The 21,926-nt window shown below is 44.3% G+C and overlaps 1 protein-coding gene across 1 annotated transcript in view; it reads left to right on the top strand.

Moving 5' to 3' along the window:
* Window positions 1-21,926, top strand: part of FAM222B (family with sequence similarity 222 member B) — a 149,400-nt gene that overhangs the window by 11,187 nt on the left and 116,287 nt on the right. The gene's annotated exons all lie outside the window — the stretch shown is intronic.

Below are 21,926 nucleotides of genomic sequence, written 5' to 3'. Positions count from 1 at the left end.
CAAATGAAAGTTATGTTTTAAAGGGAACCTGTCATCAACTTTATGCTGACCTCTCTGAGCTAAAAGTAAGTGGTTGCTGAGAACCAGCATCATAATCATTACAGCCCAGGCCTTGAAAAGAGTCACATCTGCCTGAGAAGAGTCCTGGTTATCCATAATCTCCTGCTCTCTCATCCATCTGCTGCTGATTGGCAGTTCTCTCCTAGACAGAAAGGGAGAAAACTAGGCAGGAGACTGTCAGTCATCAGCAGGAGAGCAGGGATTCATGAATAACCAGGACTCTTCTCAGGCGGCCGTGACTCTTTTCCAGGCCCAGTCTGTAATGATTGTGATGTGGGTTCTCGGCAACCACTTACATTTAAGTTATAAATGACCGACCGCTGAAATCAACTCACCTGTCACTACTTCATACTGCCATTAGTATGGGTAGCATAAAGTTGATGACAGGTTCCCTTTAACGTAAGGGTCAGAAACAGGGTTTAGTTTAGCCTCTTGGCTATTAATTTTTTCCATGTAAGTACCCTGGACCACTGAGAGGTCTATTTTCCTGTATGGTGTATGTATGGAGCGCACTGCCCACAGATCAGACTACACGGTACACTATACTGTGCAGCAGTCCGATATACTGTGTATAGGACTGTCCTATATATGCCTCCTGTGCATTCGTCCCAGAACCCACCCACTGCTCCCTGTCATAACGACCAGACGTCCCTGTTCAATTCTTATTGCATTGAGTTTTGCACAATCTCCCGCTCTGATCCCTACGTGACAGATTTGGTGCTTCAAGAAAGGTAGGGATTTGGTCTTCTGAGAGAGAAATTTAAAATGGTCAAAATTTGCTATTTCTGCATAGAAGAGATTATAGAGGAGACTGGTAATGGTTTCCTTGCATAAATACCAACCCCTTCAGGTAATGTAGCTCTACGTATTATATATATGAATAACTGCAATCCTCCTCAGCTAAAAATACTTCTCAAAATGGTAAGAGGAATATTTTTACTCTTCCGGAAAAAATGTAGTGCGACCTCTGCCTCCACATATGAGGGACAATGATGAGTCGGTAAAGGATGTGTACCCAGTGGCCGGCGGGTCAAGCGACATTCAGAAGAACGCCTGTTCCTGATTATTGCCTAGCCAACTAACAAGCAATCCATAAAAATGCACGCTGCTGCCTTCAATGTGCCGACTGATTGGCGGACAAAAGATTATAATGCCAATCATCCCCCTTTTCGGGTTGCACAGGCCTGTCTAAAAGGTTCTTTTAACCAAGCGCCGTTTGACTTGCATGTTTTGATTATGACTTATAGTTATATTGTCAAATGGTGCCAGTTCTGTGCTGAAATAAGCCTGTCTAAAAGGTCCCTTAAAGGGGTTGTCTCACTTCAGCAAATGGCATTTATTATGTAGAGAAGTTACTACAAGGCACTTTTCTATCACATTATATACTGCTCGTAAACCTGCTACGAGGTGGCCGTGATGGGAGTGCGCTGCCATTGTTCCGGCCAACACAGGCTGGCGCTTTTTCCAACCATTTGCAAGTTTGTGCAATTCCTCCGTTATGGCTATTAGAAGTTTATTACTGAATTGCCAACTGGGTGTTACCGGCTGGGGGGTGTCCCTGCACAATCTGACATATTGGGATTAATGCTGCCAGTGGCAGACTGTTCATGGACACACACCAGCTGGTAGCACCCAGTTGGTAATTCATTCATGAACTTCTAGCAGGAATAATGTAGGAACTGCACAGCATACAGTTATAAGAAAAGATGATCCAAAATTGTTAATTTATGAAAATGCAGGTCGTTAATAAAACACATGTCAGGACCTCATGTGTACGACCATGTCCGTTTAGCAGTCCGTAGACCAGATGTCGCGCTATATTTTTTCTGGAACAGTAAAAATACTCCTTATACCATTTTTGAGGAGTAATTTTAGCCGAGGAGGAGTATGACATTTTCGGTAATTCATATATACAATACATAGGCCTAAATAATGTTAAGAAGTTGCTATTTCTGCAAGGAAACCATTACCAGTCTCGTCTATAATATCTTCCATGCAGAAATAGCTAATTTTGACCATTTTAAATTTATCTCTCAGAAGACTGAATCCCTACCTTTCTTGAAGCACCAAATCTGTTATGTAGGGATCAGAGCGGTAGACTGTGCAAAACTCAATTCAATAAGAATTGAACAGGGACGTCTGGTCGTTGTGGCTTGGTGGCACTGGGTGGGGTCTGGGACGAATGCACAGGAGGCAGTTATAGGACAGTCTTATACACAATATATTGGACTATTGCACAGTATAGTGTACTTGACGTCTCTGTACATTATATCTGTGAGCACTGTGGCTTTCACTATAAGGTCTGAAGCACACGACTGTATCCTTTTTGCGGTTTGCAAATCATGGATGTAGTCGGTGTGCAATCCGCATTTTCTTGCGGACCCATTCACTTTAGTGGGTCTGCCAGAACAGGACATGCTATGCTCTATCTTTTGCAGTATGGAGATGAGGATAGCACATGGATGTCCATATTTTGTGGATCTGCGGTTTACAGACCTCAAAATGGATACTGTCATGTACATGAGACTTAATGGGGGCAAAATGGCTGTCCCTACAGTGAGGAACAGAAGTATTTGAACACCAATGTGCGAGCTAGCGCATGCACAGTGACGTCATAGTATTCCTTCCCTGTGCTGGCATCAGCCTCAGGGAAGGAACTGCGCATGCGCTTGCTCGCGTATTGTGAGATAACGGCCCTCTGGCTTTCTGACGTCGGGGAGCAAGGAGGAGATTCTGAGGATGCGGGGCGGTGCTGGGCTCCTTCACGCTGGACTCATTCCACGTACAGGACACATCTCAGGTTAATTTGCATATGGATCAAATTGGTTTTTTTTGCACAATAAAAGCACACAGAGCTATGGGGACTGGGTATTGCGGATGTGCTAGCGGCCATCTAGCAGCCCATGTCCTCAGCTCTATACACAAAATCCTGGTGACAGGTTCCCTTTAATGTGTATTCCATGAAAGGCACTGAATGAACCATAACCAAGCTTGTCCTCTTTGTGGAGGTCATCTGTAGCTAGAAGACCTTGCAGAGTGCGTATCTCCACCTCGTTCCCGATATTGGTTTTCAGCCTACCCCCTTTAATGAGAATCGGGGTATTGATTGATCCCGTCTGGTTCGGCGTGGAGATATTGCGCCGGTTTACAGAATACTGTGTGAATTCATTAGCCCAAGCTGAGTTTTCTCTGCAGTGTGAGACAAAGAACATACCTTTCGGTGAGCCATGAGAGCGGCTTCAGCCGCATGTTGTGAAGTTTTATTGCACACTCCGGAGAAGTCAATAAATAATCACAATCTCTATTTAAAAGCTTACGTGTGGAACAGTTAGGAGCCGGCGGGGGAGCTGAGATTTCTAACCGGAGGAATTTATAAAGGAAAACCTGCTATGCCAAACACTTGCATTCATCTCACCGAGACCTGTATTGCTACAGAAGCTAAAATTCTGTACAGGGAAAGAACAGCGGCGCCTTAAAGGGGTTATTTGACATTTGAAAATCTCCCTAAAATGTGTTAAAATAATAAAAGGTTGTATAGTGACCAGTTAATCTCCCATCATTTCTGCTCTGCCGCTGTGGTCCTCGCCTCTATTTGTTTATAGGGTGGCGGCACTCATTTTGTCCTACCGCAGACAGGTTAGAGAGAGGAGGAGGCCTGTCAAGCCGCCAGCTGTCTTACAGCCAGACACAGTTCATTAGGGAGCTTCTGTGGCACATTCTTGTCATAACTACAGATAATGGGGTGTCGCTAGTGTCCATTGCGTGACAGATCCAGCAGAGCAGATGTTACCGTGGAATTTTGGCGTGGGCAGCCGTGCCGAAATCACGCCTGCGGCCAAGCGGTTTCTGCTCCCATTCATTTCAATGAGGGGCACCTCTGAGAATCACAGAGCGACAGCTTGAAGGGGTTTTTCCAGATTTTAATACCAATCAGCTGTTTGAGAAAGCAGTAGCGCCGCGGCCTTCTCCAGCTTTTTTTAGGCCAGTGTCGCATTCATCGGTCACATGGCCTAGGCACAGCTCTGCTCCATAGAAGTGAATCGGGCTGTACTGCGATTTTCAAGCACAGTTGCTGTACAATGTGCTGTGCTTGGTAAGCTGCGAGAAGTCAGCGGCGCTCACAGGAGTGCCGGTGCCTTCTCAAACAGCTGGTCTGTGGGGGTCTCGGCTATCGGACCCTCACCGATCCGATAGGATACATTTTGCCCTTTATTCATTTGCAAACAGTGTGGAATCGGGCCTTTTGGCCTAATTTTGTCCATGCCGCAGCGGCTGTGTGGGATACCAGCCTCAGAGTAAGGCCTCATGTACACTACCGTATTTTTCATCTATGTGCTGTCTGCATGTTTGTTTTTGCGGACAGCACAGTGACCCATTAATTTCTTTGGAGGCATACATGCATCTATTTCTTTTGCAGGTCCATGTGTCTGTCCCGCAAATTATAGAACATGCCCTATTCTGGTTTGTCTTGCAGACGGGAATAGTAATTTCTATTGATGGGAATGACAGAAGGTGCAGAGAGTATTTTGGGGATTTGTGGTTTGTGGACTGTAAGGCCCCTTTCACACAATCGAGTTTTCCCGCGCAGGTGCAATGTGAGAAGTAAATGCATAGCACCCGCACTGAATCCTGACCCATTTATTTCTATGGGGCTGTGTACATCAGCATTGTTTTTCACGCATCACTTGTGCGTTGCGTGAGAATCGCAGCATGTTCTATATTCTGCATTTTTCACTGAAACACTGAACGCAATTGCAGACAAAACTGACTGAACTCGCTTGCGAAATGGTGCGAGTTTCACTGGTGCCTGAACGCATCCTGACACAATCCGTATCGTTCATGTGAAAGAGGTCTAATACGGACACGGTCATGTGTATTACTCAAACAGGTGTGTCCGTTTTGGGTCCTCAAGCAAATGGAGATTTTGGCTGCGACCTATTTCACACGTGCGTTGTGGCTTTCTGGTTTTGAGTTCCGTGCCATTTAATACATCCGGATGCCTCTGTTTACACTGGATCTGATTGTATTAAATCTAAACTGAACAAACAGTGTCTGGTATGAAAATTATTGTAAGTCATTGGGCTCTGGATGAAAAAAGATCCATCACCATTGACTTACATTGATTATCATGCTGGATCCAGCTTGCAGGAAGATGTCCGTGAAGGATCCGTGTTTGGTCCATATGTCCATTTTTTGCTCCTAGTGTGTCATCTGTATTCCACGTACGCTACCTAGGCTGCAAACTAATTTCAGATAATATTCTAGCAGCGATTCGTGAAAACCAAAGACCAAACACGGATGGCATCCATGTTGTGTCTGTGGCTTTCATGGACCCATAGAGTATAATGTGCATAGGGGATCCGTAATAAGGCGTGCTCCCATGGTGTCACCACAGACCCACGGTCAATGGAACACTGGTCACTGATGTGTGAATGCTGACATTAAAGTCAATGGATACGTGAGTGGTGTGTAGAGACCACGGACACCATATGTCCACACAGTTCACTGACATGTGAATGGATAGGCTTACACAGAATTCTTTGGATGTGGTTTTGTGGCAGATTTTCCTGTCTTCCAAAGGGATCTGAAATATAAAGGACGGACTTCTCCTTCCTGCTGGATCCAATTCTGGCTGCAGGAAATTCTTCAAAATGTACTCCAAAAAACGGTGCGTGATCCCTACCCAAAGAGTCCTAAAGCCGCGTTCATATCTCTGGCAAGATGATCCAGCTGCCTGATCTGGCACAAATGCCGAATGTCAGCCGGACTAACAACGGTTGCATTCAACAGGTTTTGTCCATCTGGACCCCGTCATTTATACTGAAGAGAGGCCGGATCACCTCCAAATCCCATTACAGTCAGTAGGGATACGGCAGTGAAATTGCAGCATGAAAGTGCAATGTGCAACCTAGAGGACATCACATCTGGTTGCTGTGGTGAATTGCAGTGATAAAAGCAGCAATAAACCAGGTATTAATAGCTCTTTATGTGGCCTTATGTCTTCTTAGTCACTATTGTGTTTTACATGCAGGCGAATGTTGGTGTTTTTTGCCGTTAGCCTGCCGTGTAGTAGTAGCAGCAGACGCTTTGTGCCAGCAGGATTTTATCACTGACATGGCTGCACAACTGCTTTTGACACGTAATTGCCGCAAACTTTGTAATTGAGAGGCATTGTATTAAGTAACGTAATTATCCATGGCTGTGGCAGAGTTATGAGCCAGCGGTCTGCAGTCATTACCGAGCCCCGGTGATCAATCATCCTGTTTCTGCAGCATTGTGCCTTATTGTTATTGGCGCTGCGCTCTGTCATCCTATCGTGCCTCGCACTATTCAGACATAGACCATGTCAGGTATAATTTCTGAATAAATAATACACTTGTTATCAGTGCATTGTATGTACCGTGTAATTTTTATGTCTCTTAGAATGTAAAATGAAGAAAGTTTAAGATCGGGAGAAATACTGCTACAGTAATATGTTCAGAAAATAATGGAACAGCGTAGCTGTTGTGCAGAAATTCAAAAGGGTATCAAAGGCGCTTCCTAGTTTTCAGATAAGCCTTTCTTAAAGGTGTTTTACAGGATTAGAAAAAGATGGCTACCTTCTGCCGCTAACAGCACCACTGGTATTGCAGCTCAGCACTATTGAATTAAAAGGGTTCTCCAGGAATGATTTACAATCCACCCGGACTCGTTGCCTCCACTTGCGGAGCCTCCTAGGGGGTGAGATGCTGGGGTCTCGCTACACACCACACTCGGACACTTGGATATACTACACATTGGTGAGCGTTAAACATCCAAAGTCCATTCGCATAAAACTTTGTTTCAATACTATACGGAGTGAGTTCCAAGTGGTACCTTGGAACTGAACCCGAGTTCGGGAAATGTTTTTTACAGTAGAAATTAATTTATGAAATTATTACACGAAGTCTCGCGAGTAATAACATTGGCTCATCGGAGCCAATACATTCTAATACTGTATGGAGCGCTCGCTCCGTACAGCATTGAAACAAAGTTTTCTACGAATCGACTTCGGATGTTTCATCCGAAGTCGGTTCGCTCATTCGTAGTGAGCGTTCCTGTTAGGCTGCTCAGCCATGATGACATATCGTAGGCAGGATCGCATTATTATCAAGTGGTGGCAACCAGTCCTGCTCACGTTTTTATTCCTGTGCACCCCTTTAACTGGGGTTGAGCTACAATACCACACACAACCTGTGCACAAGGGCCACCTTACTGTTTGTTAGAGCATCCATGGTGCTTTTATGCTGCCGGCGGGTTCCATCAGTTGTTAGTGATATGGAGGATGTAACTTCTATCGATTAAAATGTATCTCTGTAAACGTCTGAAGTTTCTCCTATTATTCAATTAAGACATCTGATATGGGTAGATGTATGGTCATCTATTAATGGATAGGTGATGCATGTTAAATTGGTGGTAGTCTGATCACTAGGTCCCCTGTAAGCGCGCACTATGTCCTGATGATGTCTGTATGTCAGGATCCAGTGCAGCGATGTGCGGGCAGGCGGGTTACCACGGAGCGTGCGTAATAGCAAGCTCCTCACTCACACTCCATGGCCACATGGCACAAACGAATTATCGATGGTAAAAATTTGCTTTGAGAATTTTTTTGTGTTGAGTTAATCGATTAATTTGAGTAATCGTTTCAGCCCTAGTCAGCAGGCACTTATAAACATGGGACCAACTCAGATGCCTTCAGCTGCCAAGCGCACATGTAACAGGTCAGCCAGTGTCATAGGGACAAATCTGCTGACAGATGCCCTTTAAATAATAAGAATTCTAGCTGTCTGTATCTGCCACTAGAGGGAGCTTACTGCATACTGGTTTGCCTGCAGCAGATTGTTATTAGACACCATAGTCTGCCGCCTGCAGACGATAATTTTTTAACTTGTCAAAAGATTTGGATTGCCCGATGAACGTGCCAGATGATCGCTAATGAGCGTTACTACAAACGAATCTTCTGAAAAATCAGCAGGTGTAATACAGGCTTTACTCTCTTCCATCTCTCCTGTCTTATACTGTACCAAATGTCAGCTCTTCCCAGGAGAAGTATTCATCTACACTGATCTTTATTACAGTGGGCATGCTTTTCAGTTGTGCACAGCATACACTGTATTTAATTGTCCCACAATTACTGCAGTCCTATGAACTTGGCTGCTGTCACATAGCAGCCAGAGTCTTGAGTGCTGAGCGATGTAGCACACAATGGCGGTAATACGGATGAAAGTAATTCTGCATTTTTCTGCCAGGTCAGCCCGCATTGTGTTGTCATAGACTGACCCAAGGGAAATAAACATTATTCTGATGATTACTCGAAACAAGGACAAGGAGCTTTGTATAATAAAGAGCTGGGACTGGATGAATGGTGCTTTATTTCTGCTGAAGGGCATAACCGCAGGTATAGCAGAACATGGCGGTGATATGGGGCCCTGATGCATCGGCTGTATACTATGGATTATCTGATCGTGACAGCTACTCCACCACAGGCTGCTGCTATGTCTCTCTCCCATGATTTACACTGCAGCGCTGCACACTTTGGTTGCTGTGCATTAATTAGCACAAGTTCACTAATTTAGTGGTTGTAGCTCTGATTTCTATTAAGGCTCATGCACACAACCATGTGTTTTGCAGTCCGCAAAAAACGGATTTGCAAAAAATACGGATGACGTCCATGTGCATTCCGAATTTTGCGGAACAGAACAGCTTGCTCCTGATAGAACAGTCCTACCCTTATCCGTAATGCAGAGAATAATAGGACAAGTCTTATTTTTTTGCAAATGGACATAACTTCATTATTTTATTTTTTGCGGACCCATTGAAATGAATGGTTCCGCATACGGTCTGCAAAAAAAACAACTGAATGGACACAGAAAGAAAATACGTTTGTGTGCATCAGTTGACAGACGGGGACCGAAAGTCCGGTGAAGTGTAACCAAGGAGCCGGGAACAGTGCTGCAGGGGGCAGGGGAGTACGGAATTTGCCACAGGTACCATTTATTAAGGAGCAAATTTAAAATAGAGCCCAGAAAACCATAGAATATACTTATGGATAACAACTCCGGAGCAACTGTGCATTGCGCCTTTCCTCTGTTATACCTACCGGAAATTTATGATTAAATTGACAACTGGATGTACCTTTTCCCGTGTCAAGAGGGTTTTGCCTCCATACCGTCTGGCACTGTCAGAACTATTAGAATTGTTGGGGACATGCCCATCGATAAGAGGAATTGTAACAGCCAGTTGTCAGTTCTTGAGTATATAGTAAAACATGTCAGGGGAGGTGAGAGGACCTCTTTAAGAAGGTGGAGCCCCCTCTGACCACAAGAGTGTCAGGCTACTTTCACACTAGCGTTTTTGCTGGATCCGGCAAGGACGTTACTGATAATACAACCGTCCGCATCCGTTATGGATGGATCCGGTTGTATTATCTGTAACATAGCCAAGACGGATCCGTCATGAACTCCATTAAAAGTCAATGGCGGACGGATCCGTTTTCTATTGTGTCAGAGTTAAACGGATCCGTCCCCATTGACTTACATTGTGGGTCATGACTGATCCGTCTTGCTCCGCATCCCATGACGTTAAGAAAACTTCAGCGTGCTGCAGTTTGCTCTGCAGTGTGAAAACGCAACCAAACGGAACAGAATGCATTTTGGAGCACTCCGTTCTGTTCAGTTACGTTTTGTTCCCATTGGCAATGAATGGGGACAAAATGGAAGCGTTTTTTTTCCGGTATTGAAACCCTATGACAGATCTCAATACCGGAAAATAGAAACGCTAGTATGAAAGTAGCCTAAAAGTGATGCCCCTGTTTAATGATGTCGTTTGTAGGAGCCATTTAGAGAGTGCTGATCCACAGACGCCTACCCTGGTGACAGGTTTTCTGTTAGTAGTATTCGGTGGATTGGCTTTGCTCCCCTTTCTCCTGATTACAGAGCTTAGTCATGGTTTTCACGGCCTGTTTGTGCGTTACTGTAGGAAATTCACAAAGCCTTTGTCTGCTCGGGCTATAATTCATTTCTATATTTGCTTACCTTACCTCGGCAGCACTTCTGTCTCCGGCATTATTTTACTGTATGCTTAACTTGCATTATTTGCCTTTTTAGCTTACAGTGCTTGGTGACAATGGTGCCCCCCCTGCCCCCATTCCCTCCGCTGCTGAACATTTTTCCTCTGGAGCGTCTGTGATTGATTTCAGTCTGGCATTGGATACCCATTCTAACAAAGCCTTATATACACACACAAGCGATGCCAGCGGAGAGGCCTGGCTCTAGGGTTCCTTTTAGGCCTCATGCAAACGACAGTAATGGCTCAGTGCCTGTGCGGCGGTCGGCAATGCCCGGGCACTGGCCGTGTGCACTCCATTTGCAGATATGAACCCATTGACTTGAATGGGTCTGCGATCTGCCACATACGGCAAGCATAGAACATGTTCTATCTTTTTGTGGTGCGGAGGCATAGACCAGAAAGCCCTCGGAAGTGCTTTGTCGTGCTTCCACGGAGCCAGTATGGTCGTGTGCAAGAGCCCAGTTCTGGGATGGTTGCAGAAGGTCTTTGTCGAACTTTAGAAGTTCTGTCTCTTCCCAACTTTAGGTTTTAGATCCTGGTGTTTTGTGGAAGCCAGATAGGTCTCCGTTTATGTGCACAAAATACTATATATCAGATGGGTTTCTGTATATTGAAGTGGTGATTAAGGTAACTTGCAGGGGGTACAGCTCTACATTACATTAGCCTGACAACCTTTAACGACCATAGGCTACACTTGGCACCTCTGCATCTAAATGGTAGGCCAGTGGTGCAAGCCTCACATGGCGGGACCCAGTAGTCGACCTCTGGGGGTTGTCTGGGATTTGGATATTGATGGACTATCCTCAGGATTGGTCATCAATATCAAAATAGTGAACAGACCCTTTAAATGGGTTTTTCCAGTACTTTGATATTGAAGGCCTATTCTCAATATTGGGTCAGTGAGGTCTGACAACACTGCAGCTCAGCTCGCATTCACACAGTGACTACTCAGTGACTGAGATGAGACGAGCTTCCGATGCTACATCTGAAGCCGCTTCGCTAAAAAATTCCTTTAGCGAAGCGATTAGTCTCTATACAGTATTAGAAGGTATGGTCTCCGATGAGCTGATATAAGTTATTCAGGACCCCCCACCAATCTGATATTGATGACCTGTCCTGAGAACAGGCCATCATATCTAAGCACTGGAAATCCTCTTTAAAGGGAGTTTCATTTTTTTATTTATTTTTTTCCTTCCTAGAAAATTCTTGTCCTTGGCCTATATTTAGGACTTTAGTTGAGCCCCTGATTGGGGAAAGGCTGTAATACTGGACTCAGACTGAAATGGAGCTGTTTCTAGGAAAATACTGACCTTTTTCTCTTGTGAATAAATTGGTAGATTACCATTCCCTTTATCAAAGGGGTGTTTCCCTATGCAGTCTGATACTTGTAAAAGCAAGTCCCCAACTGGTGACACCCAGTTGTCAATTTCTTTATATATTTTTAGGACACCATGCATCAGAATTATTTTTTCATGAAACGCATAAAGGGGACATTATCACCAACATACCGTATTTTTCGCCGTATAAGACGCACCTAGGTTTTTGGGGAGGAAAATAAGAAAAAATATATTTTTAACCAAAAGGTGTGCTGTGTGTTTGGTGGGTTTGGAACTAATGGTGGTCTGTGGATGGCACTATTACTGGGGATCTGTGGATGACGGACACTATTACTGGGGAACTGTGGATGACGGACACTGTTATGGGGGGATCTGTGGATGACAGACACTGTTATGGGGGGATCTGTGGATGACGGACACTGTTATGGGGGGATCTGTGGCTTGCACTGTTACAGGGGGATCTGTGGCTGGCACTGTTACAGGGGGGGGGGGGGGAATCTGTGGATGGCACTGTTATACATGTGTCATCCACAGACCCTCCCAGCCCATAACTGTGCCATCCACAGATCCCCCGCCGCTCCAGTATACTAATATAATATGTCTTATTCAATTAATAGTTATTAAATATGCCTCTTTATTCCTAATAGTACCTTAAATCCTAAGCGCTTCAGTACAATGCTGGCAGGCCGGGCGGCCGGCGCGTCACTCACTGACGTCACTTGCCTGCGCCGCCTGCTTCATTCATAAAGTAGGCGGCGCAGGCACGTGACATCAGGGAGTTACGCTGCCGCCTGCATTGTACTGAAACGCTTAGGATTTAAGGTACTATTAGGCATAAAGGGGCATATTTAATAACCATTAATTGAATATGACATATTATATTAGTATACCGGAGCGGCGGGTCTATAGTACAGTGACTGCACCGCCCCGCTGCTATTGCCGGCCCCCAGCTCCTCCTCCCAGTCCCTCCCCGAGCCCCGCTCGCTTTACATCGCAGCTTGCGATGTAAAACTGACAGCATTTGCCGTATAAGACGCAGGGGCATTTCCCCCCCCATTTTGGGGGGAGAAAAAGTGCGTCTTATACGGCGAAAAATACGGTGTATATATATTTTTTTTATCACATATTAACAGCCTATATGCAAATATTCTAAATTTTTATTTTTTTTACATAAAATGTATATGGTTTTCTGGTCACTCGGTGTATTCTCCTTCCTGTCCCCGCTCTTTAACTTCCTCTTTGTTTGGCCTTTTATCACGACATACAGCCTCGCTTGACTTTCTCAGTCGGACCATTTATTTTGACCAGAGAGGAAAGAGGGATGAGTGACTGAATTAGAGCATCATCGTTAGGCCCCATTCACACAACCGTAATTTTTGGTCCGCATCCGATCTGCATTTTTTTGCGGATAGGATGCGGTCTCATTCATTTAAATGGGTCCGCAAAAAAATGCGGACAGCACACTGTGTGCTGTCCGCATCCATATGTGCTTTCTGTAGCCTTGCAAAAAAAAAATTTGCGGGCAAGGAATTGTTACAACGGATTTTCAACAGCAAAAAACGGATGCAATATGGACGGCATCCGTATTTTTCTGCAGACCGCAAAATACATATGGTCTTGTCAATTCAACCTTATGCTGATAAGTGCAGTGCTCTTCTGTGGACTTCTTTATCTAGACCTATAAAGAGAATAGAGCTATCAGTCCTTTTCTTGTCCGTTTTGCATTACAATGGATCAGCAAAAAAAAAAAAAAAAAATGGATGCAACACTGATCTCATGCGTTTTTTTTTGTGGTCTGCAAAATACATACGGTCATGTGCATTAGCCTTTATCCAAATTCTACCATCTACTATTTTACTAGTAGATAACCTCTTTCCCTCACTGCAGCAGTAAACGGATTCCCTATTGATGCCGAAGCTTTATCGCTCTCTGGTGACTGATCCAGAAAGGCAGTATTTTGTATTTAATGTTCTATGACATAGTAGTGCCAGAATAAAAAAAAAAAAAAAACTGCCGAAAATTGTTTTTTTATGAATTTGAATTTTTTTTAAAAAAATACCCGCTGAAGTTTCCCTTGAAACAAAAACATCACAATCCACTCTTTGACCGTCCTGTTTAGTATCGGACACTCGGTGCTTCCCATAATGACCTGATCACTGGGGTTATATATTTTGATTAGTAATTTATGGAAATGGGAAAAAGCAGCTGATTACAGTTGGAATTTTCCTTTATTAAGACCGTTTCCATCCTTGATTCCAGAAGTGGCTTTCTGCTGATATCTCAGTCCCCCTATTGTTACGTATACATAACAGGATGTTTTTAGAAGTATAGGACGCTGATATCTCCATCAGGGCGGTGCCGCGCTGTGAATTTCCTCTACATATTTACTTTAAAATAATTCTGCCTATACGGAATACAAGAGCAGGAGACGTTCAGGGCCGCGTTACTTCACCCCGTCTGCCTGGCCTCGTCCTGTGGTGTTAAAGGGGTACAGATATACAAACATTTTATAGAAATAATCCACTTTCCATGATGAATTACATTTGGGGTCTGACTGGCACTGGGGACACCAGCAATGTTGAGGACTAGCACCCCCGTAACAATGACGGCCTGTGAGACTTTGCTCCTCCTCCACGTTAAATCCCTTCTTTCTGCTCTTTTTAGTGATATTAACTACAGTTTTTTTCTCCGTGAAAGCATAAAACAATAGCAGAAAGTATGCATTGTCGATTAATGATCGGAGCAGGTAAAGGACATGGGCCAGCAGGATCAACCCTATGAAACAACCATAATGCCTGGTAGGGCTGATTAAAATCATGCTTTTCTTTTTTGCTGCATTTAGGAGAAATTAGGTGTTTTTATAAAAACATGCACATTAGAGCTTAAGTGCACTGAGGGCGGGCCCTAGCAACTATCTGCTCCGTTGCTTCTCCGGACTCATCCCCCTACATTTTATTGACAGGGTCAGACATCCAGGTGGAGGGGAGTGTGTCCAGGGAAGCAGAGCAGGGGAATTACCATGCACGATTGCTAGGGACCGCTATTGATGCACGGAAGCTCTAATTAGCATTTTTTTAAAGGGAACCTGTCACCATGAAACACTGCAGTCTGCAGGCAGCATGTTATAGAGCAGGAGGAGCTGAGCACAGTTGTAGTTTTTGAAAAGACTTGTCATCCAGTCGTTAAAACCTCTGCCCTTTCTATCCTTAGGAGTCATGTGGGCGATCCTACTTACTGATTGACCATTAAGGCTTCTGTCACGCAAGGGAGTTTTCCATCCGGATGCGTAAAGCAAACGCATAACATCCGCACCGAATCCTGACCCATTCATTTAGTTTTTCACGCATCATTTCTGCATTCAGGAAAAGTCGCAGTGTTCTATATTCTATGGTTTTCACGCAGCTCTGGTTCCATAGAAGTGAATGAGGCTTCTGTAAATGCATTGCATACGGATGCAGTCCGTTTTTCAACGATGGTTGTTAGGAGATGTAGATTATTCTTCTTAATATTTTTTTTTCACGCGCATGAAAAACGCATCCAAAACTTATTGCATCCGTGGGGAAAAAACTGAAGCACTGAACGCAACCGCAGACAAAACTGACTGAACTTGCATGCAAAGCCATCAGTTTTTCCTTCTCATAAGGCCTCCTGCACACAAATGTGTGCGCTCCATGGCCGCATTGGCGGATCCGCAATACATGTGCACCGTTCCGTGTGCATTCCGCATCCTGGATGCGGACCTATTCACTTCAATGGGTCCGTAAATCCTGAGATGCGGAATGGTGTGGCATGGAACGGAACCCTACGGGAGCACTACGGAGTGCTTCCGTGGGGTTTCGTCCCGTACTTCCGTTCCGCAAAAAGATAGAACATGTCCTATCTTTTTGCGGAACGGCCGGATCGCGGCCCCTCGCGATCCGCTGTGGCTGCCCTTCGTGCATTGTGGTCCGGGGCGACCACTGGGCACACACGTTCGTGTGCAGGAGGCCTAAAAACACGGATGGTGTCCGTGTGCGTTACGCAATTTGCGGGGAAAAAACGGACAGCCATTAATATAACTGCCTATTCTTGTCCGCAAAACGGACAAGTATAGGAGAGGTTATATTTATTTTTTTAGACCATGGAACGGAGCAACGGATCCGGACAGCATACGGAGTGCTGTCCACTTGTTTTGCAGCCCCATTGAAGTGAATGGGTCGGCATCCAAGCCGCAAATACTGCGGCTCGGATGCGGACCAAAACAACGGTTGTGTGCATGAGGCTTAAAACTATACATCAATCTGCTCAGCTCCTCCTGCTCTATAACATGCTGCCTGCAGGCTGCACTATGTATCATGGCGATAGGTTCCCGTTCAGAACCCTTATATCACCCAAACATGTCAGTGGATCTACCAGGCATTAGGACTGGAGGTTTAATAGGGTTAATCCTGCTGACGGGTGACCTTTAATAATGCACTATTATTGCCTTAGTAAAGACTACTGAGCACTGGAGGGGGGTTGTCCTCTGCCTCTAAATGTATAGACAGTCCATCAGAGTCCGTTTTTTCTGGGCTGGTTTTGGAGAGGACCATGTCTGAGCTGCAGATCCTAACTCGTTTATATTGTTCTTTACATTACTATTCTATTGGCCCTATGCAGTCGCTTTTTGGCACTAAACAGTAGAGGGTACTATATCTGCTACCATATTTTATGGGCATGTTAACTATATCCCTATCAAGACCAGACACACATGAGCAAGTTCAATTCCAGAAACTTGCGACGTGTGGAAGTGTGAGGTCCAGTCTGGGAAATACTGCATGGAGCATGTTTCCCACACTGGCCTTGGTGTTCATGGCTGCGTGAACTATAACTTCAGAGCTAATATGTCCGTCACACTGCAGTCCTACCCGCAGTGGGTTGCTTGCATTGTAAGAATTGGGGGCAATACAGCAATGGACAGTACAGGATATCTTGTTTTTTATTTTCCTTATTATAGTATGCTGTTATACAAGACGTTTTCATATACTCTACCTGAGAATGAGGTTAGCAATTATTGGGTTTACCGAGTACGCTGAATTGCGGTGAAATTTTTGCGCATTGTTTGCGAAGTTTAATGCCACATAGATCGTACAGTTCTTTCAGTAAAATCAGCTGGGTGCCCTTCAGTTCAGATCTTGGATATGTCAGTATTTGTTTGCTCGCTGTGATATTGAAGGGGATTTTCCTGCCGGTAGCCTGACCTTTCATCTGTATGGCTGACAAGGCTGGGAATTCTGCAATGTCGTTACCAGGAATATTGCACTGCTTTAAAATATTATAGGGCGGTGGAGACTGAATTATGGTCTTGATTTAGTGTATGTATATAGCTATATATACTTTCTTGTAATCGGTTACTATTTATTCAGTGATGTTTTTCTAAACCCTAAAAATCCATTGTGGAGGTAAAGCTTTAGGCCCCTTTCACGGATAAGGTCCAGGTGCGTTCAGTGAAACTCGCAGAATTTTGCAAGCAAGTTCAGTCAGTTTTGTCTGCAATTGCATTCAGTTTTTTCCGCGCGGGTGCAATGCGTTTTGATGCGTTTTTCACACTCGTGATAAAAAAAACGGAAGGTTTACAAGCAACATCTCTTAGCACTTGCTTTCACTGAAGCCCCGTTCACTTCTATGGAGCCAGGGCTGCGTGAAAAACACAGAATATAGAACATGCTGCGATTTTCACGCAACGCAGAACTGGTGCGTGAAAAAAAAAAATGCTCATGTACACAGACCCATTGAAATGAATGGGTCAGGATTCAGTGCGGGGGCTACGCGTTCACGTCACACATTGCACCCGCGTGGAAAACTCGCTTGTGTGAAAGGGGCCTTATAGTTCCAGCCTTTGTGTATGGTCATGAATGCACAGAGAAAACCTAAAGCTTATTAGAAAGAAAAATGCATATAGCTGCATGTAGGTGTCCCTATGGTGCGCTCGCCAAATGTGCAAACAAATGTAAACCACCTTTATCCTAATTGAGAAATCTTGTCTTGAAGATCTAGACACTTTCTACAAGTGCAGCTTTACTGTAGTCCCTATGGTCCTTCCAGCATTCGGCAGCTGTAATTGTGTACGGTCATAGTGTATGATGTGTGGATCAAAACCATTATTACTACCAGTATGGGGAGGAGCGATCACTAATCACATCGCTTTTGCCCATACTGACTCGTTGTTTGCCCGCCTAACAACTATTTTTGCGTGTAATTGTTAGCAATTCTCTTTAGGATTCTTGGCCCATGTAAAGGGCCCTTTCGTTACGATTGGTGTATTGGATCCTATTCAAGCACAACAGATTGAGGCCTCATGCACACAACCATGTCTGTATTGTGGTCCTAAAACAACAAGTACCTTCCATTGGCATTCCACATTTTTCTCAGTTCAATCTCTATTCCTGTCTACAGTACGGATGGCATTTATGTGCTGTGTTTTTTTTTTTTTTTTGGGCAGTCCCGTAGAAATGAAGAGTCCTTGTGTAATTCACAGGAAATGTGGATTGGGCACAGATGAAAAATACAGCCTAAGGGCTCATGCACACAAATGTATTTTCTTTCCGTGTCCGTATGCGCAACTGTTCACGTCAATGGGTCCATAAAAAAAACTAAAGTTACTCTGTGTACATTCCATTTCCGTATGCAAAAAAAATAGAACATGTCCTATTATTGTCCGCATTACGGATTATAAAGGGCCAGCTGTTCCGTACGGCCGTGTGCATTAAGAGTCATGTAGATCTCCTTGTAATTATGAAAACGGTATTTCTTCACCATGCTAATTCTGCCATCAGCAAGCCCTGGCAAAATAAAAACAAAGGTGCTGCAGAAAACTAGCGAAGATAGTGACAATGACAATGATTATTTTTGAGCTATCGTGGCATTATCTCATGAGTGTTCACAAACATATAGGTATTATTATTATTACTGTTCTTTTGTTTAGCTTGGAAACCCCTTCTGTTGCTAATATTGGTCAGTTTTGATGTGGTATTTTTATGTGAATTGTGATGATGATTCAGATCCCTGTGTAAAAGTGGCTGGGAATCAGCATCTCTGGCCGAGGGGCACTTGGGCCAGTTCATTGTGTTGGTTATTGTGTTGCTTTTAGCACTTGGAGGTGTTTAGTATCTGGAACTCTTTGGTGTGTTTTTTTTTTTTTTTTTTTTTTTTTTTTTTTTTACATGTTTAGTTTTGTATGTGTCTGATGTACATCCTCTGCATACAGGACAGCAACGTTGATACTGTGTTTCTCCGAAAATAAGACTGGCTTATATAATTTTTCTTCTCCGAAAAAAGGGTTAGGGCTTATTATCGGGGTAGGGCTTATTTTGGCTCCATGAACATATTTTATATAGACAGATGCCAATTACAAAACAGTCCCTGGACAGTGTTTATATTAAATATGACTATAACCCCCCTCATCCATAGGAATGAACCCATATAGTGCAGTACATGGGTGCATTCCTATGGATGAGGGGGGTTATAGTCATATTTGCCACACATTTTTCCTTCTGATACCGTATATTGCCCCTGAGCTGTCATTACCCAAGGGAGCTAGGCAGCAATCTACGGTACCAGGGAGAGCAGATACGGCACGGGAGAGATGTAGGGAGCTCCTCCAGGCAGCAGAGAGGAGAAGGAGATCCTCCTTCATGTAAGTAAGAACGTGCGGGCTGGCGGCAGTACAGGGCATACAGAGAAGCCGCCAGCCCGCCCAACGTGAAAGTGAAGGGAAGCTGGCGGCATAATTTAGCATTTAGTGAAGCCGCCATCCTGCCTGTCAGGTGCTGCTTAGTTCCGCGATGTATGCACAGGCTGGAGGCTTCACTAAAGGCTAAAGCCTGCACTGCACGCCCGCCCACAGTTTCATGGCAGCTCAGGGGCCATTAGTATTATTATTTCCCCCACCTTCCCTTTATATGAAATAAAATATGGCTGTATCTAGGGCTTATTTTTGGAGTAGGACTTATATTTTAAGCCTACTCCAAAAACCCTGCAAAATAGCGCTAGGGCTTATTATCGGGGTAGGGCTTATTTTTTGGGGAACCATGGTAGTAGTACTGTTGAGCTTTGTGTTTTTTGAAGAGTTTTGTTATTATATTTGGTAACCAATGGTCAGTAGAAGCGTGGTATTGCTGTTCGAGGTAAAGGAGTAGAGTGCAGTACAGTATGACCCCTCTACAGCTGAATGTACTGATGAGTAAAATGGTGGCATGACTGGATGTGAAAAGAACAGCCACTCCAGTCCAGAAAGTAGAGAGGCCAGTGCTGAAAATCTGTTTCTTCATAACTTTTCATGAAACTGTGATAACTCTGGCAGCAGACCTTAAATATTGGTAGAATATGATGGAAGCTGTGTTCAAGAAAAGAATTCACATTAACTGGAGAAGGAACAGAACACTAAAATGGAACTGACCCTTTTAGTTCAGGTTTTGAGATCCTCTTCTGGATCTGAAAACCTGAATCACAAACGCAGATGTGAAAGTATCCTTATCCGGAAACCTCCTTTTCATCTTTTCAGCTACAGATCTGCCAATTCCAGGGCTTCTCTTCTGCCATCCAAGATGGCTGCACCGCTTCTCAGACTACCTGGTGCACAGTGTGCTTTTGATGGTCCAAAACGCATTACTTTTTCCAGCCTTACTCTTGGATTGGCCAACATTAAGAGTGTTGAACTACCAAATGCACAGTATGCAGGTGGCAGTGCGGCCATCTTGGATGGAAGAAGCCAAGCCTGTGTAAATTATCCATGGACTTACTGAAACATAGCATCAGTCATGCAGCACTCTTCAAATCATATAATCCCTGACATTCGGTAAGCAGCAATGTTACGTGACGTTCATGTGCTGGGTCAGCACACAGGGCACGTTCATGTGAGAACTAAATAAGACTAGTGCTGGAATCGTTTTGTTGTAGTTATTACAGTAACTACATTACTGTGTGTATTTACATGGCCGTCTGCCTCTAGCAGATGTTGTGAAATGGCTGCCTGTCTTTAGGTGATGTTGTTAGTAAAGTTTAATGTTCAAAAACACACACACACAGAGCTCTGCTTCCTCACAGACACCGACAGACATGATGAGGTGTTGCTGCAGGTAGTAATACTGTAATGGCACATGTTCTGCTCTTCGGTATACTGCTATTCATCTGTTAGATACCTGGGCAGTTAACTGACACATGACGGCTCACTCTGCTATTCATACCTGGGCAGTTAACCAAAAACGAGGTCACATGATACTTGTGAGGGTAACATGACTGCTCACATGACTGATGCCATGTTTAGTTCTATTCGGCTCTCATATGAATCAATTTTACAGGACTAAGGGTACTTTCACACTAGCGTCGCTGGATTCCGGCAGGCAGTTCCGTCGCCAGAACTGCCTGCCGTATCCGGCAATCTGTATGCAAACGGATACCATTTGTAGATGGATCCAGATCTGTCTCACAAATGTATTGCAATACCGGATCCGTCCCTCCGGTTGTCATCTGGAAAAACGGATCTGGTATTTATCTTTTTCACATTTTTAAAGGTCTGCGCATGCCGGATACGGCAGGCAATTCTGGCAACGGAACTGCCTGCCTGGAATCCAGAGATGCTAGTGTGAAAGTACCCTTACCCTGGGTTCACACCTGAGCGTTCTGAAAGGAGCGCTCTGTATGCGCGATTGTACCGGCGTTTACAATCGCGCATACAGAGACAGGCGAACACACATCGCGCGTTCCCGAATATCTATGTGCGGGAACGCCGCGACAAAACGCCCCAAAAAAGCTCAAGAACTTACGCTCGTACGCGCTGTAAAACGCCCAAGTGAGAACCATTCCCATAGGGAAGCATTGGTTTCTCCTTGTTGAGCGTTTTACAGCGCGTAGGAACGTGCTGTAAAACGCTCAGGTGTGAACTTGGGGTTAGTCCCGTAAAATCGATTCATATGAGAGCTGAATAGAACTAAACATGGCATCAGTCATGTGAGCAGTCATGTTACCCTCACAAGTATCATGTGACCTCATTTTTGGTTAACTGCCCAGGTATGAATAGCAGAGATCTGTTTTTTTTTTTCCAGAACACTTAGGGTAGTATCCGGCATTAATGCATTTTGATGTAAAATAATGCCAGATCGGGCATTCCGGCAAGTGTTCCGGAATTTTTGACTGAGAAAATTCCACAGCATGCTGCAGTATTTTCTCCGTCCAAAAACCGTACAGTGACTGAACTGAAGACATCCTGATGCATCCTGATCGGATTACTCTCCATTCAGAATGCATTAGGATAAAACTGATCAGTTCTTTTCCAGTATTGAGCCCCTAGGATGGAACTCAATACCGAAAAGTGTGAAAGTACCCTAAATTGGGCAGTGCCATTGTTGTTCTTTAGGGACAAGCTACTGTATGGATATAATAAAGGTTTATGAGCAGATGTATATTAGAAAGAAAAATGCCAGAATA

This window comes from Bufo gargarizans, chromosome 3 (genome assembly GCF_014858855.1).
Source record: "Bufo gargarizans isolate SCDJY-AF-19 chromosome 3, ASM1485885v1, whole genome shotgun sequence".
In the NCBI taxonomy this organism is placed as follows: Eukaryota; Metazoa; Chordata; class Amphibia; order Anura; family Bufonidae; genus Bufo; species Bufo gargarizans.
The sequence above is the reverse complement of the archived record's forward strand: the minus strand, read 5'-3'. Positions and strand labels throughout refer to the sequence as shown.